The sequence below is a fragment of the Grampus griseus genome (assembly GCF_964374135.1).
Source record: "Grampus griseus genome assembly, chromosome: 1".
Classification (NCBI taxonomy): Eukaryota; Metazoa; Chordata; class Mammalia; order Artiodactyla; family Delphinidae; genus Grampus; species Grampus griseus.
Window position 1 is genome coordinate 84,696,959 of NC_139017.1, and position 13,977 is coordinate 84,710,935.

The window sequence follows — 13,977 nt, forward strand, 5'->3', positions numbered from 1 at the left end:
CCGGCCTGTGGACCGGGAATCGATGGCCAAAGCGGAGCGGCACACCTGAGGACCCGACGCGGACTCCCCGCCCTTGGCCGCCCGGGCTCGGCAGAGCCTACTCTCTCCCAGCTTTCCCGATGCTTCGGTCCCCCACCCCTTCGGGCGGGGCTGCGAGTACGAAAGAATCAGAAACAGCTGGGCAGCTTTCCCGAACCAGAGGCCAGGGTGGGGGTCCTGCTGAGAGAGTGGAAGCCCCGGAGCCATTTCTCTCCTTCGCCTTTCCACTCTTCCTCTTTCCCACTGCTCCCTTCCCTCCCTCCGCCAGCGCCCCAACCGCCTGGGGGCGTGGTAAATTGGGAAGGGGAAGGTTCTGGCTGTAGAAATTGATTCCCCTCTTCCGTCCGCACTTCCCAGGCCGGCAGGTAGAGCTTCTGGAGGCAGGGTGGCCCTTACTGAGACCTAAAAATTCTTTTTAAAAAAACCTGCATCTTATAACTTCCAGAGTCTGGCTGGGGTCCGGCCCCAACCTCTTCTCCAGACTCAGTTTCTCTTGCCTAGCCTCTCATTCCCAGGTGTCTTTCGTGCCTCTCCCCGTGATTTATCTATACTATAAAGCCCTGGTGTAAACAACGCCCCGGAAACTGCCCAGCCCCTTCAACCCCAGACATTGTCAGTTCTTGGGGGTGGGGGTCTCTGTTAGAGACTCCGGAGTGTGAGCGACAGGGCGCAGCTCGCCGCAGACGTCCCCGAGGCAGATATGAGGGAGAAGGGCTAAGAGAGACCTTTATCCCCTCTCCACATCTCTCACCCCTTTATCTCACTTTCTGTAGTAGGGGGCGAAGTGAATTCATTCATTCAACAAATATTTATTCCCTACCATGTTCCAGACTGTGCCAGGCACATTAGTGAACAAAGCAAAACGAACAATTTCTGCCTGTGTGGAGTTTAACTTATATTGGGAGAAGATAGACAATAAACAGTAAACATCATAGGTAAAACATATAGCATATTAGAAAGTGATAAGTACAGTGGGAAACAATGGAGTTGTAACTAGGATGATCAGGGTAGGCCCCATTAAGGACATTCAAGCAAAGACTTGAAGGAAGTGAGAGAACAAGCCAGGTAGATTCTTGGTGAAGAGGATGCCAGCACAGAGGCCCTCAGTTGGGAGTGGGCTGGTGTGCAGAGTGAGCTAGGGAGTAGGAGAGGAGTCCAGATAGGTAACAGCGGTAGTCTAGGTCATGCAGGAGAGAAGGTGCCCACCCTTGGAGGGGAGGTAGAAGATGGGGGCTGGATTGGAGTTGGATGGGAGTGAGTGAGTGGGGCAAATACAGAGGCCAGGCAGGGTCCACATGCTGTCCATATCCTCCCTGCCAACCTTCCCCTTCCCCTCCCCTTCTCTCTCTCAGTCTGGGAGGCTCCAGTTGGCCCTTCCGTTTGCTTAAAAGAAGCAGACTCTATACTGAGCTTCCTCTCAGACTCTATACTGAGAGGGGCAGGTGAAAGAGGAATGGGCCCAGGCTCATTCCTGGCCAAGCCCCTTTCCTGGGACCATTCTGTCACCTCCTCCCAGCCCAGCCCCACCCTGATGCTGGGCAGCAGTCTATAAGCTCTGCAAGCTCTGGCAGCCTCTCTCAGACTCCCCTGTGTGCGCAGGCCTGGGTGTGACTCTGGCCCTGTGTTTATTCCTACATCTGGGCCTGAGGTTGCAGGGTGGGGAGCTAGAGATGATCACATCAGCCCTAACCTTGGGTGGACTCGCCCACATGGGCCCCAAACTCACTTATGAGGCCCCTTGTTTGGCTTCAGCTGTCTTCATAGTCAAGTGGGACGGTGTCTTGGCATAACATAGATGCTCAACTATTAAAGCATGTTGCTGAGCTAAGGGGGCCCCCAGAAACATCAGCAGATCCAGGAGGGAGGGAAGTGGGTGAGGGAACAAGACTCTTCCCCAATGCTTACAGGCTACCTCTGCCCTAGAGTAGACAACCCAGGATGGCGCTTTGCTCCTTCTTCTTCCCCTCCCCTCTGAGCCCCCAGCTGCACAGGAGGAAGCCCAGGCTGCAGGAGCCAGCTGACTGCAAGAGCTGCACTCAACCACTTAACTAGAGAACAGATACGGAGCCAGAGAAGAGGTTTTCTGGGATCTGCCACTTTGGACTTCAAATCTCAAAATAAACTTCCAGTCTCAGGGTCCTAGACTCTACTGGAGAGCTGGGCTCCTCACGCAAGGGCCTGTTGTGGGGCTTCCAGGCGAGGGTCAAGGCCAGAGGCTCAGGCTTAGCGCCTGACCTGCTTCTCCCTCCCATCCCCCACCCCTACTCCACCCGAAATGGGAGCTGGGGGAGGAGACTTGGGAGTCAAGTTCTGGTCTGAAGGGTCCTGCATGGAGTCAGGTCACTTACCGCGGTCCTGCTGTGTGCCCAGCGCTGGCCAGGGCATCCTAAATGACACAGAAGGAGTGAAAGGGTCTTGCCCCCAAGGCATTTTCATGCAAATACAATAAAGCCATCTGAGGGCTGGGATGATAGGCTTTGCTGTTTGCTGCAGACCTCCCCTTCACCCAGGCCTCTAGACTCCCTGGGGCCGCCAGCAGGACAACTTCCACCCAGCCGTCAGAGGCACACCTTCCTCCTCCCTCAAGGTGAACCACAGCCTCCTGCCCTCTCAAAAGTGGGTGCCCCAAAGAAAAGGGTCTCCCTCACCCCGTACCTCACCTCATGCTCTGCTCCCCCATGGGGCCACTCAGAGCTAAGATTCATCTTTTTTCACTCTACTCTCATCTGTGTGTGGCTGAATGATTTTGAATTTTTACTGGCCCTTGGATGGGAGTGGAGATGAGCTAAGGGGAGCTTGGGTGTGAGTAAACAGCTCTTACTCCCCCCGGGTCTACCCCCCCTTATAGGCCCCCCTTCCCTAGGCCCCTTTGGAGATGACCTTCTCTCTTTCCCGGTGGGTGGGAGGTGGTGTGGATGGTAACGAGCAGAGAGAAAGGCCGAGAAAGGCCGAGAAGGGGCTGGGGGGAGGTTTGGATAGGAGTCAAGGAATTCCTGAGCCTGCTGCTTGCACAAGGGGCCCTGAGATGCCTTTCCTGAGATTTCTTTGCAAACCTAGAAAAGTCTCATTTGAAATGGGGCCAGGTTCACCCAGGCCCCTAGTGCCCCCCACTCCTGTTTCTTCCTCTCCAGCCACCCCAGGCAGGTGTCTGGGGAAGAGTAGGGAGATTGGGAAGAACCCAGGGGCTTTTAAGTCGTATGGGGTGGGGATCTATGCTTTGTACACAGCCTGACCCGGCCTCTCCTTGGTATTTATGAGCTCCCAGGCGAGGCATGGAACGTGTCTCAAAGAGGCCAGGCCAAGAGGGCTTTGGAGGAAGGAGCATCCAGCCCCAAACCAGGGAAGGGGGCTTGGGGGCTAGAGACAGAGACCCTCTTCTTCCCAGCCAGTGGCCAAACAGGGAAGTAGACTGCTCCCCTATGGGGCCTGGAGAAAGGAAAAGCGAGAGCTAAGGGAGAAGGGGGAAGAGGAGGCCTGGGGAGGCGGGACCGTAGAGGCGGGGCCTGGGGGTCTGGAGCCTTTTAGCACTTTGGCTGTAATCAGACTGGAGCCAGGCGGTGGGCGGGCTGACAGCCATCCTGGGCGGGTGGCCCAGGTTCTGTGTGAGGCCAGTGGGTGTGCTGCTGGGATCCTGGGTGGTCACTGACCAGCCTAACCCCAAGGGAGGGTGGTCCCACGTTGCCCCCAGCCCCCCCTCACAATCTGCCTATGTCAGATAGGCTACACACTGAGCTCTCTCTCTCCTCACCACCTGTTTTAGGCCCCAGAACAATCTGGAAGTGAGATTTGCTTCCAGTGGAACAATCTGCAGAGCCCACTATCTGCCTCCCTCCACTCTGCCTTCCTTGGTTCACTCTGCCTCCCTCTCTTCCGTGTCTCCACCTCTCTGGGTCTGTCTCTGGCTCATATTTCTGTCATTCCGTGTCTATTCCTCTTGTTGTTTGTCTTTCTGTCTTCATTTGTCTCTCTGTGTGTCTGTATCTGACAGCCTTTCCTCCTCTGTTGGAACCTCTGTCTCTCTTTCAATCTCTGTCACTCCTTGACTCTTGGTGTGTATCTCTGTCTCTCCATCTTTCTCTCTATGAATCTGTATGACTGTCTCTCATTCGTCTTTCACTCACTTCATCTCTCTTTCCGTGTCTTTTCTGACTCTGTGTGTGTGTGTGTTCCTCGCTATATTTTTCTCGGTGTGTATCTTTGTTTCTCTTTGTGTCTGTTTCTCTCTTTCTCTTTCCCTCTGTCTCACACCTTCTTCTGCAGTCCCTCCAACACAGTACAAAGTGCATTGGACTGAAAGAAATCAGAGTATTTTCTCCCCAGCTCACCCACACATGATTTGCATGACTCTGTAAGTCACTTTCCCACTCTTGGCCTCAGTTTCCTCGCTGGTGAAACAAGCAAGGTGGATATCTACTTCCCTCCGTCAGGGCCTCTTTCTGTCTTTATCTCTTTTTTCTTGTAGCATAGTCCATCCTGTCTTCTGAGGGTTCTGCCTCTGTGCTCTCTAAATTCCACCCTGAAGTTAGGACTCCAGCCTCCTTCAGAACTCAGTGGGAAGGAGTCTCGGATACTGTCAGCCAGCAGGCCCCAAAAGGAGGACCCCCCTCACTCCTTTACCCTCTTAAACATCAGGGTAGACAAGGTCCCTTTCTGGGGCCATGTCTGGGATACAAACCAGATTAGCTCATCTCTCTAATCCTCTTTGTGCTGGGGCCTCTGCCAGGCAGGGACACCCACAGAGCAAGCAGAGCAAGAGGGGTGTGTGTGCGTGGTGTGTGTGTGTGTGTGTGTGTGTGTGTGTGTGTGTGTGTGTGTGTGGTGTGTGTGTGTGTGTGTGTGTGTGTGTGTGTGTGCGCAGATTCTTGGAGAAGGCAGGACCAAGGTTTTCCTCCCTCTGTTACCCTCTCCTGCCCGAAAGCCCAAATCAAGCCCTCACTGTATAAGAAACCTCATCGCGCTTGAACCAAATCAGAGTTTTCATAATCCCAGTCTTCCTCCCCCTTCCCCCACCCCCCACCCCCCGTCCGCTCTTCTACAGCTTCTCTAGGGCTGGAGAAATCATTCCAGCCATCCCCCTGTTCCCGAACAGCCCAGAAGCAACCCCTTCTCCATGCATATTTTCTTCTCCAGATTTTCGGAGAAGGGTCTTTCCATCCCTTCCGGAAAAGCCTTAGTGTCAGGCAGGGAGCAGGGATATGGGGGAGGAGCGGAGAGCAAGCAGGCAGTTCCTGGATTTCACACTTCAAGTTAGAGGCCTTCAAGTTGGAGAGGTCTTTCTTGGCTGATAAGATCAAAGCATTCCCTCTGCCAGATCATTACCTTATTTTCGAGGCAATTGTAGAACTTATTGTATCAATTAGTCTGGTCTCCAGCTGCAGCCGTTTATCTCTATCTTTGTGCGCTTGCAGAAGAAAGGCCCAGCCCAGCCAGCCCGGCCAGCTAGGGGAGGGTGGGGAGCTGTCCGGCCGCTTTCAGCGGGGATTGGGCAGGTAGAGGCCATAGCGGGTGCGCTTTTGAAGTTTGGAGATCCCGCCAGCTCCTCCTTGCGCACCCCGCGACTGCCGCAGGAGCGCTCTTTTCCACTGGCGCCACACCTACACGCCCGTTGTGCCCCAGGAGGGCGAGCCTACAGAGCCTGGCGCGGGGAGGAGACCCATCAGGCCAGGCCAAGGCGCGGGCTCCGCGTAGGAAAACTCTTGAGCCTGAGCCAAGATGCCTGCCCCTTCCTGACTCTCTGGTGGGTGACTCACTCTGTGGGACGTGCGCCCCGCAGTGGCGTTTCCTAGAAAGGCATGGCAGCGTGAGCGTCGAAAACCTTAGGAGGGAGTGGGTGGCACGGAGAAGTGGATGTCCCCATGGGTGCGGGGAGTGTGGCTTGCATTGCTTCTGCCCTGTCTGCAGCCTCTTCCTGCAGAAGAACCACGCCCACACCTGGTGTTGGGGTCAGGTGGGGGTACGTTAGAGCAGAGTTTCTGAAACTTCCGGGGTTTCAGTATCCCTTTACACTCAAAAATTATCAAGGACCCCAAAAAGCTTCTATTTAGGGGCTTGCCTGGAGGCGCAGTGGTTGAGAGTTCGCCTGCCGATGCAGGTGACACGGGTTCGTGCCCCGGTCTGGGAGAATCCCACATGCCGCGGAGCGGCTGGGCCCGTGAACCATGGCCACTGAGCCTGCGCGTCCGGAGCCTGTGCTCCGCAACGGGAGAGACCACAACAGTGAGAGGCCCGCGTCCCGCAAATAAAGAAAAAGCTTTTATTTATATGGGTTATATCTATCCATGTTGAAAATTAAAATGAACACAAGAGCCAAAGTGAAAGTGCTCCCAGTGGCCAAAGCTGGACAATTTGAGCAACAAAATAGTTTTGGATTATAACCCAAAGTATAGTGTAAATGTGCTTGAGTCCATACTGATATAAATGATTGGTAAATAAATATATGGGGAGAAGAGACATATCTCCCATACAGAACAATTCCAAATAATTTACTTCGCCCTTGAGGAGGTGGAGTATAACTCCCCATTCCTTAAGTGAGGGCTGCAGGTTGTGCAGAGTACAAAACAGAAGAGTGTGAGGGGGAGAGGGGAGTAACTTTACAGTGGAGAAACGTGACAAACCTCAGTCAGTGGATCAAGGTGAGCATCAACAGTGATAAGCCGTGTTGCTAGTGTGTACACTTGATACGATGTGATGAAAATGACACCACCTCTGTGGTTTTCCTCCACATAACCCAAGTCTAACTATAAGAAAAACATCAGACCAATTCCATCAGAGGGACATTCTACAAAATACCTGACTAGTAATCACTCCACAAGGCTGTCAAGGTCATTCAAAACCAGGGAAAGTCTGAGAAACTGTCACGGCCAAGAGGCACCTAAGGAGTCATGACAACTAAATGTAATGTTGTATCCTGGTTGGGATCCTGGAAAAGATAAAGAGCACTAGGGGAAAAGTGAGGAGATCTGAATAACATATGGATTTTATTAAATAATAATAATGTCAATATTGGTTCATTAATTTTGGCAAATGCACCACACATTTGTAATGAAAGGAAGATGTTAAAAATAGGGGAAACTGGGTGTGAGGTACCTGTGCACTCTCTGTGCTATCTTTGTAATTTTTCTATAAATCTAAAACTGTTCTAAAAATTAAAGTTTGTTTTAAAAGATTAAAATCTTTTAAAATATTTATATATTTTAATTAATTTAAAATTAACAATAGTAGGGAATTCCCTGGTGGTACAGTGGTTAAGAAGCCACCTTCCAATGCAGGCAACTCGGGTTCAATCCCTGGTGGGGGAACTAAGATCCTACATGCTGCAACAAAGATCCCATGTGCCGCAACTAAGACCCGAAGCAGCCAAATAAATAAATGAATAAATATAAAAAAAAAATTAACAATAATAAACTCAATACTTGCTAATATTAATGTTATGTTCTATGAAAAATAACTATAATTTCCAAAACAAAAACAGTGAGAAGAATGGCATTATGTAACATTTTTGCAAATATCTTTAAGGTCTGGCTTAATAGCAGCATCCTCATATTTGCTTCTACATTCAACCTGTTGTGATATTGCATGTCTTATAGCTCTGGAAAACTCCACTCTACACTCAAGAGGGAATGAGTGTGAGAAGGTCAAATGACATCTTAGTAGTATTATGAACATTTTTGAGAACTGCTGCCTTAGCGATCTCATCCATTACTATGATTCTAGGTTCCCAATTAGAAATTCCTAGCTTTGAGACATCTCTACTGAGTCCTCTGGTCATGTTTGTCATCATACCCTTGCCTTCCCCTCACCCCCGATCATCTACGCTTTCGACACTTCCCAGTCCGTGTCAGCATGATCATCATTCCGCAAATCATAGTAGCTCTGTGAAGTTAATGTGCAAAGTTCTGTGCTTCCTTCCTGTGATGCAACATCATTTAGTAATGGGAGATATGACCGTCTCATTTTTGGTAAACAGCTGAGAAGTGTCACAAACCCTAAAATATCAAATGCATAATAAAGGATTGTTGGATGAGTATAGACAATTCCGGAATCAGAACTCTTCCTTTCTGATGAAATCTCCCTCTGGCCCCTGCATATCAGCCTGAGTTTCTACTGTGAATAAGTCTGTGATTTAGTAAGTTTGATATTTGCTTTGCTTTAGCAAAGATTAATTTCTCTCATTGCCATAGCCAGGTAAACCCAATGTGGCCAAGAGATACACGTTTAGGGCAGCTTCCTGACTTTAGAAATTAGGTTTGGGGGCTTCCCTGGTGGTGAAGTGGTTAAGGATCCACCTGCCAATGCAGGAGACACGGGTTCGAGCCCTGGTTCGGGAAGCTCCCACATGCTGCAGAGCAACTAAGCTCGTGCGCCACGACTACTGAGCCTGCGCTCTAGAGCCTGCGAGCCACAACTAGTGAGCCTGTGTGCTGCAACTGCTGAAGCCCGTGTGCCTAGAGCCTGTGCTCCGCAACAAGGGAAGCCACTGCAATGAGAAGCCTGCGCTCTGCAATGAAGACCCTACACAGCCATAAATAAATAAATAAATAAAAGAACTTAGGTTTGGGGCTTTCAGTTTCAGTAGAGATGTTTCCATCCACAGAATGCTACTCACAAACAACAAGGGCTGCTATCCTGTCAACCAAATAATGAACATTGTTGGTCCACTCTGGGCAAGTAGCTCTTGGAGCTTCAGTCTCCCAAATGATCCAGATACCACTGTCATTTTCTGAGTCATCTTGTATACTTTTGTGCCTCATCTTTTATTATGTATTTTTTTTTCAAAGTCTCTCCCATCTGCTATTCTGTTCCCAGAGACAGTACCCTCAAGCAGTCCTTAGACCCTCATACCTGAGCTATCAAAGAAACCCCCACTGGATCTGCTCAGCCTGCAGTCAGACTCTTTTCTCCAAATGTCTGGCTTTATTATTTAATTTAATTAAGTTAATTAATTAATTTATTGGCTGTGTTGGATCTTCATTGCTGTGCGTAGGCTTTCTCTAGTTCTGGCGAGCGGGGCCTACTTTTTGTTGCAGTGGGTGGGCTTCTCATTGCGATGGCTTCTCGTCACAGAGCACAGGCTCTAGCTTCATGGGCTTCAGTAGTTGTGGCATGCGGGCTCAGTAGTTGTGGCTCGCGGGCTCTAGAGCGCAGGCTCAGTGGTTGTGGCGCATGGGCTTAGTTGCTCCTCGGCATGTGGGATCTTCCTGGACCAGGGCGCTAACCCATGTCCCCTGCATTGGCAGGATTCTTGGAGGATTCTTAACCACTGTGCCACCAGGGAAGTCCCCCAAATGTCTGCCTTTATCACACTGCTCCATCATTAAAAACCTTCAGTAGTTCCCCACTGCCTGAATAATGACACAGAAACTCCTTAGCCTGTAATCCAAGCCCTAAAACAATCAGGCTTCGCTTAACAGTTTTGTCTGTCACCCCCTTGTAAAGATTCTGCTTCAGCTAGAAAGGCATTCATTCTTTGGGTTTTTTTAAATTGAGTTATACTTGGTGAATAAAATTGCATATATTTAAAGTATAAAACATAATGATTTGATATACATACACATTATGAAATGATTCCCACAATTAAGTTAATTAAGACTTCCATCACCTCATACAGTTACTTTTTTTTTTGCAAGAATGCTTAAGATCTACTTTCTCAGAAAATTTCAAGTATACATTACAGTATTATTAACTATCTTCACCATGATGAACATTAGACCCTCCAAATTTATTCATGTTATAACTGACAGTTTGTACCCTTTGACCAAACTTTTCCCATTTCCCCCACCCACCAGCCCCTGGTAACCACCATTCTACTCTCTGTTTCTATAAGTTTGACTTTTTTCTTAGATTCCACATGTAAGTGATACCATAGAGTATTTGTCTTTCTCTTCTGGCTTATTTCACTTAGCATAATGACCTCAAGTTTCATCTGTGTCATCACAAATGGCAGGATTTCTTCTTTTTTTATGGCTGAATAATATTCCATTGTATACTACATTTTCTTTATCCATTCATTTGTCAATGGACACTTAGGTTGTTTTCATATCTTGGCTATCACGAATAATGCTGCAGTGGACATGGTAGTGCAGGTATCTCTTTGGGATACTGATTTTGCTTTCTTCAGATATATTCCCAGAAGTGGGATTGCTGGAGAATATGGTAGTTCTATTTTTACTTTTTTGAGGAACTTCCATACTGTTTTCCATAGCGGCTGTACCAGTTTACTTTTCCATCAACAGTGTACAGGGTACCCCTTTCTCCACATCCTTGCCAACATTTCTTATCTATTGTCTTTTTGATGATAGCCATTCTAACAGGTGTGAAGTGGTGTCTCTGCACTTTGCTGATGATTAATGATGTTGAGCACCTTTTCATGTACCTGTTGGCCGCTTGTATGTCTTTTTTGGAAAAATGTCTATTCAGTTCTCTTGCCCATTTTTAAATTGGATTATTTGTTTTTTGTTTGTTATTGAGTTATGAGCTCCTAGATATTAACCCCTGGTCAGATACATGGTTTCCAAATACTTTCTCCCATTCTGTAGATTGCCTTTTCATTTTTTTGACTGTTTCCTTTGCTGTGCAGAAAAGGTTTTTCATTTGATGTAGAATCACTTGCATAATTTTGCTTTTGTTGCCTATGCTTTTGGCATCTTATCCAAATATCGTTGCCAAGACCAATGTCGAAGAGATTTTTCCCTATGTTTTTTACTAGGAGTTTTACAGTTTCAGATCTTACATTTAAATCTTTAATCCATTTTGAGTTAATTTTTGTGAGTGGGTAAATAGGGGTCCAATTTCATTCATTTTCAAAAAAAAAATTTATTTATTTGGCTGTGCCGGGTCTTTTTTTTTTTTTTTGTGGTACGCGGACCTCTCACTGTTGTGGCCTCTCCCGTTGCGGAGCACAGGCTCCGGACGCGCAGGCTCAGTGGCCATGGCTCACGGGCCCAGCCGCTCCGCGGCATGTGGGATCTTCCCGGACCGGGGTACGAACCCGTGTTCCCTACATCGGCAGGCGTACTCTCAACCACTGTGCCACCAGGGAAGCCCACCGGGTCTTTTTTTTGTGTGCCTACATTGGATCTTTGTTTCTGTACACGGGCTTTCTCTAGTTGCGGCGAGTGGGGACTACTCTTCGTTGGGGTGCACAGGCTTCTCATTGTGGTGGCTTCTCTTGTTGCAGAGCATGGGCTCTAGGCACGTGGGCTTCAGTAATTGCAGCTCGCGTGTTCAGTAGTTGTGGCACGCAGGCTCTAGGGCACGTGGGCTTCAGTGGTTGTGGTGCACGGGCTTAGTTGCTCCACAGGATGTGGGATGTTCCTGGACCAGGGATCAAACCTGTGTCCTCTGCATTGGAAGGCAGATTCTTAACCACTGCACCACCAGGGAAGTCCCTGCGCCGGGTCTTAGTTGTGCCATGCAGGATCGTTTTAGTTGGTACATATGGAATCTTTTTTTTAAATTGTGACATGTGGGATCTTCATTACAGCGTGCAGGATCTTTAGTTGTGGCATGTGGGATATTTAGTTACGACATGCGAACTCTTAGTTGTGTTATGTGGGATCTAGTTCCCTGACCAAGGATCAAACCCGGACCCCCTGCATTGGGAGTGCAGAGTCTTAGCCACTGGACTACAAGGGAAGTCCCCAGTTTCATTCTTTTGAATGTGAATATCCAGTTTTCCCATCACCATTTGTTGAAGAGACTATCGTTTCCACATTGTGTGTTCTTGGTGCCCTCGTCAAAGTTGTTTTGTTTTGTTTTGTTTTGTTTGCGGTACGTGGGCCTCTCACTGTTGTGGCCTCTCCCGTTGTGGAGCACAGGCTCCAGACGTGCAGGCTCAGTGGCCGTGGCTCACGGGCCTAGCCACTCTGCGGCATGTGGGATCTTCCTGGACCGGGGCATGAACCCGTGTCCCCTGCATCAGCAGGCGGACTCTCAACCACTGTGCCACCAGGGAAGCCCTGAACTCTCTATATGTTCCATTGATTTACATGTCTGTTTTTATGCCAGTACCATACTGTTTTGATTATTATAGCTTTATAATATAGTTTGAAGTCAGGACGTGTAATGGCTCCATCTTTGTTTTTCTCAAAATTACTTTGGCTATTCAGGGTGTTTCGTGGTTTCATACATTTTAGGATTGTTTTTTCTATTTCTATGAAAAAGGCAGTTGGAATTTTGATAGGGATTGCACTGAATCTGTAGATCACTTCTGGTAGTAAGGACATTTTAACAACATTAATTCTTCCAATCCAAGAACATGGGATATCTATCTATTTATTTGTGTCTTCTTCAGTTTCTTTCATCAATGTTTTATAGTTTTCAGTGGATAGGTCTTACACACCTCCTTGGTTAAATTTATTTCTAATTTTGTTTTTGATAATACTGTAAATGGGATTGCCTTCTTACTTTCTCATTGTTTTCTGGCTGTTTTGTAGTCCCTCTATTTCTTCCTGTATTCATATCTTCCTTTGTGATTTGATGATTTTCTGTAGTGGTATGCTTTGATTCCTTTCTCTTTATCTTTTGTGTATTTACTATAGGTTTTTGCTTTGTGCTTACCATGAGGCTTACATAAAATATCTTATAGTTGTAACAGTCTCTTTTAAGCTGATAACAACTTTGATCACATACAAAAATTCTACCCTTTTACTCCTTCCTCATTTCATGTTTTTGATGCAACAATTTACATCTTTTTATGTTGTGTACCATTAACAAATTATTGTAGCTATATTTATTTTTAATACTTTTGTCTTTTAATCTTTATAGTGGAGTTAAGTGATTTACACACCACCATTACAGTATTCTTAACTTGATAATATACTTACATTTACCAGAGAGTTTTATACTTTCATATGTTTTTTCACATTACTAATCCATATTTCTTTCATTTCAGCTTAAAGAACCCCCTTTAATATTTCTTATAAGGCAGGTCTAGTGGTGATGAATTCCCTCAGCTTTTGTTTGTCTTGGGAAGTCTTATCCCTCCTTCATTTCTGAAGGACAGCTTTGCTGGGGAAAACTTTTTGGTTGGAAGTTTTTAATATCAGTACTTTGAATATATTGTTCCACTCTCTCCTAGTCTGCAAGATTTCTGCTGAGAGCCCCACTGATAGCCTTATGGGGGTTCCTTTGTATGAGATGAAGTTTTTTTTTTTTTTTCCTCTCACTGCTTTCAAAATTATCTTTGTATCTGATTTTTGAAAGTTTTATTATAATGTGTTTTGGTGAAGTCTTCTTTGAGTTGAATCTATATGGGGACCTGTGAGCTTCATGTACTTCAATGTCCATATGCCTCCCAGATTTGGGACGTTTTCAATTATTTTTTCTTTAAACTTTCTGTCCCTTTCTCTCTCTCTCTTCTCCTTCTGGGACTCCTGTAATGCAAACACTGTTTTACATTGTTTTACTTTATGGTGCCCCATAAATCATGTAGTCTTTCTTTATTCTTTTTCATTCTTTTTTCTTCTCTAACTGGATGATTTCAAATGACCCATCTTTGAGTTTATAGATTTATTTTTCTGCTTGACCAAGTCTGTTGTTGATCTTTTGATTGCATATTTTATTTTATTCACCCTATTTTTCAGCTCCAGAATTGTTTTTCTGTTTTTTGGGTTTTTTTTTTTTACAATTTTTAGCTCTTGTTGAACTTCTTTTTTTTTTTTTTCCCCCACACTGCATGGCATGTAGGATTTTAGTTCCCCAACCAGGGATCAAACCCATACCCCCTGTGGTGGAAGCATGGAGTCTTAACCACTGGACCACTAGGGAAGTCCCTCTTGTTGAACTTCTTGTTTGGTTCATATATTGTTTTCCTGATTTTATTGAATTATCTCTCTGTAGTCTCTTGTAGCTTGCTGAGCTTCCTTAAAACAGTTATTTTGAATTCTTTGTCCAGTTCTTTGTCTTGCACAGTGTTAAAGTGGTGTGTGTAGGGGAGAA

The 13,977-nt window shown here is 46.8% G+C and overlaps 1 protein-coding gene across 1 annotated transcript in view; it reads left to right on the top strand.

Annotated features, from left to right (window-relative positions):
• Nucleotides 1–13,977, top strand: part of ST7L (suppression of tumorigenicity 7 like) — a gene marked incomplete at its 3' end in the record, with an annotated part of 150,993 nt that overhangs the window by 95,874 nt on the left and 41,142 nt on the right. The window lies entirely within an intron of this gene.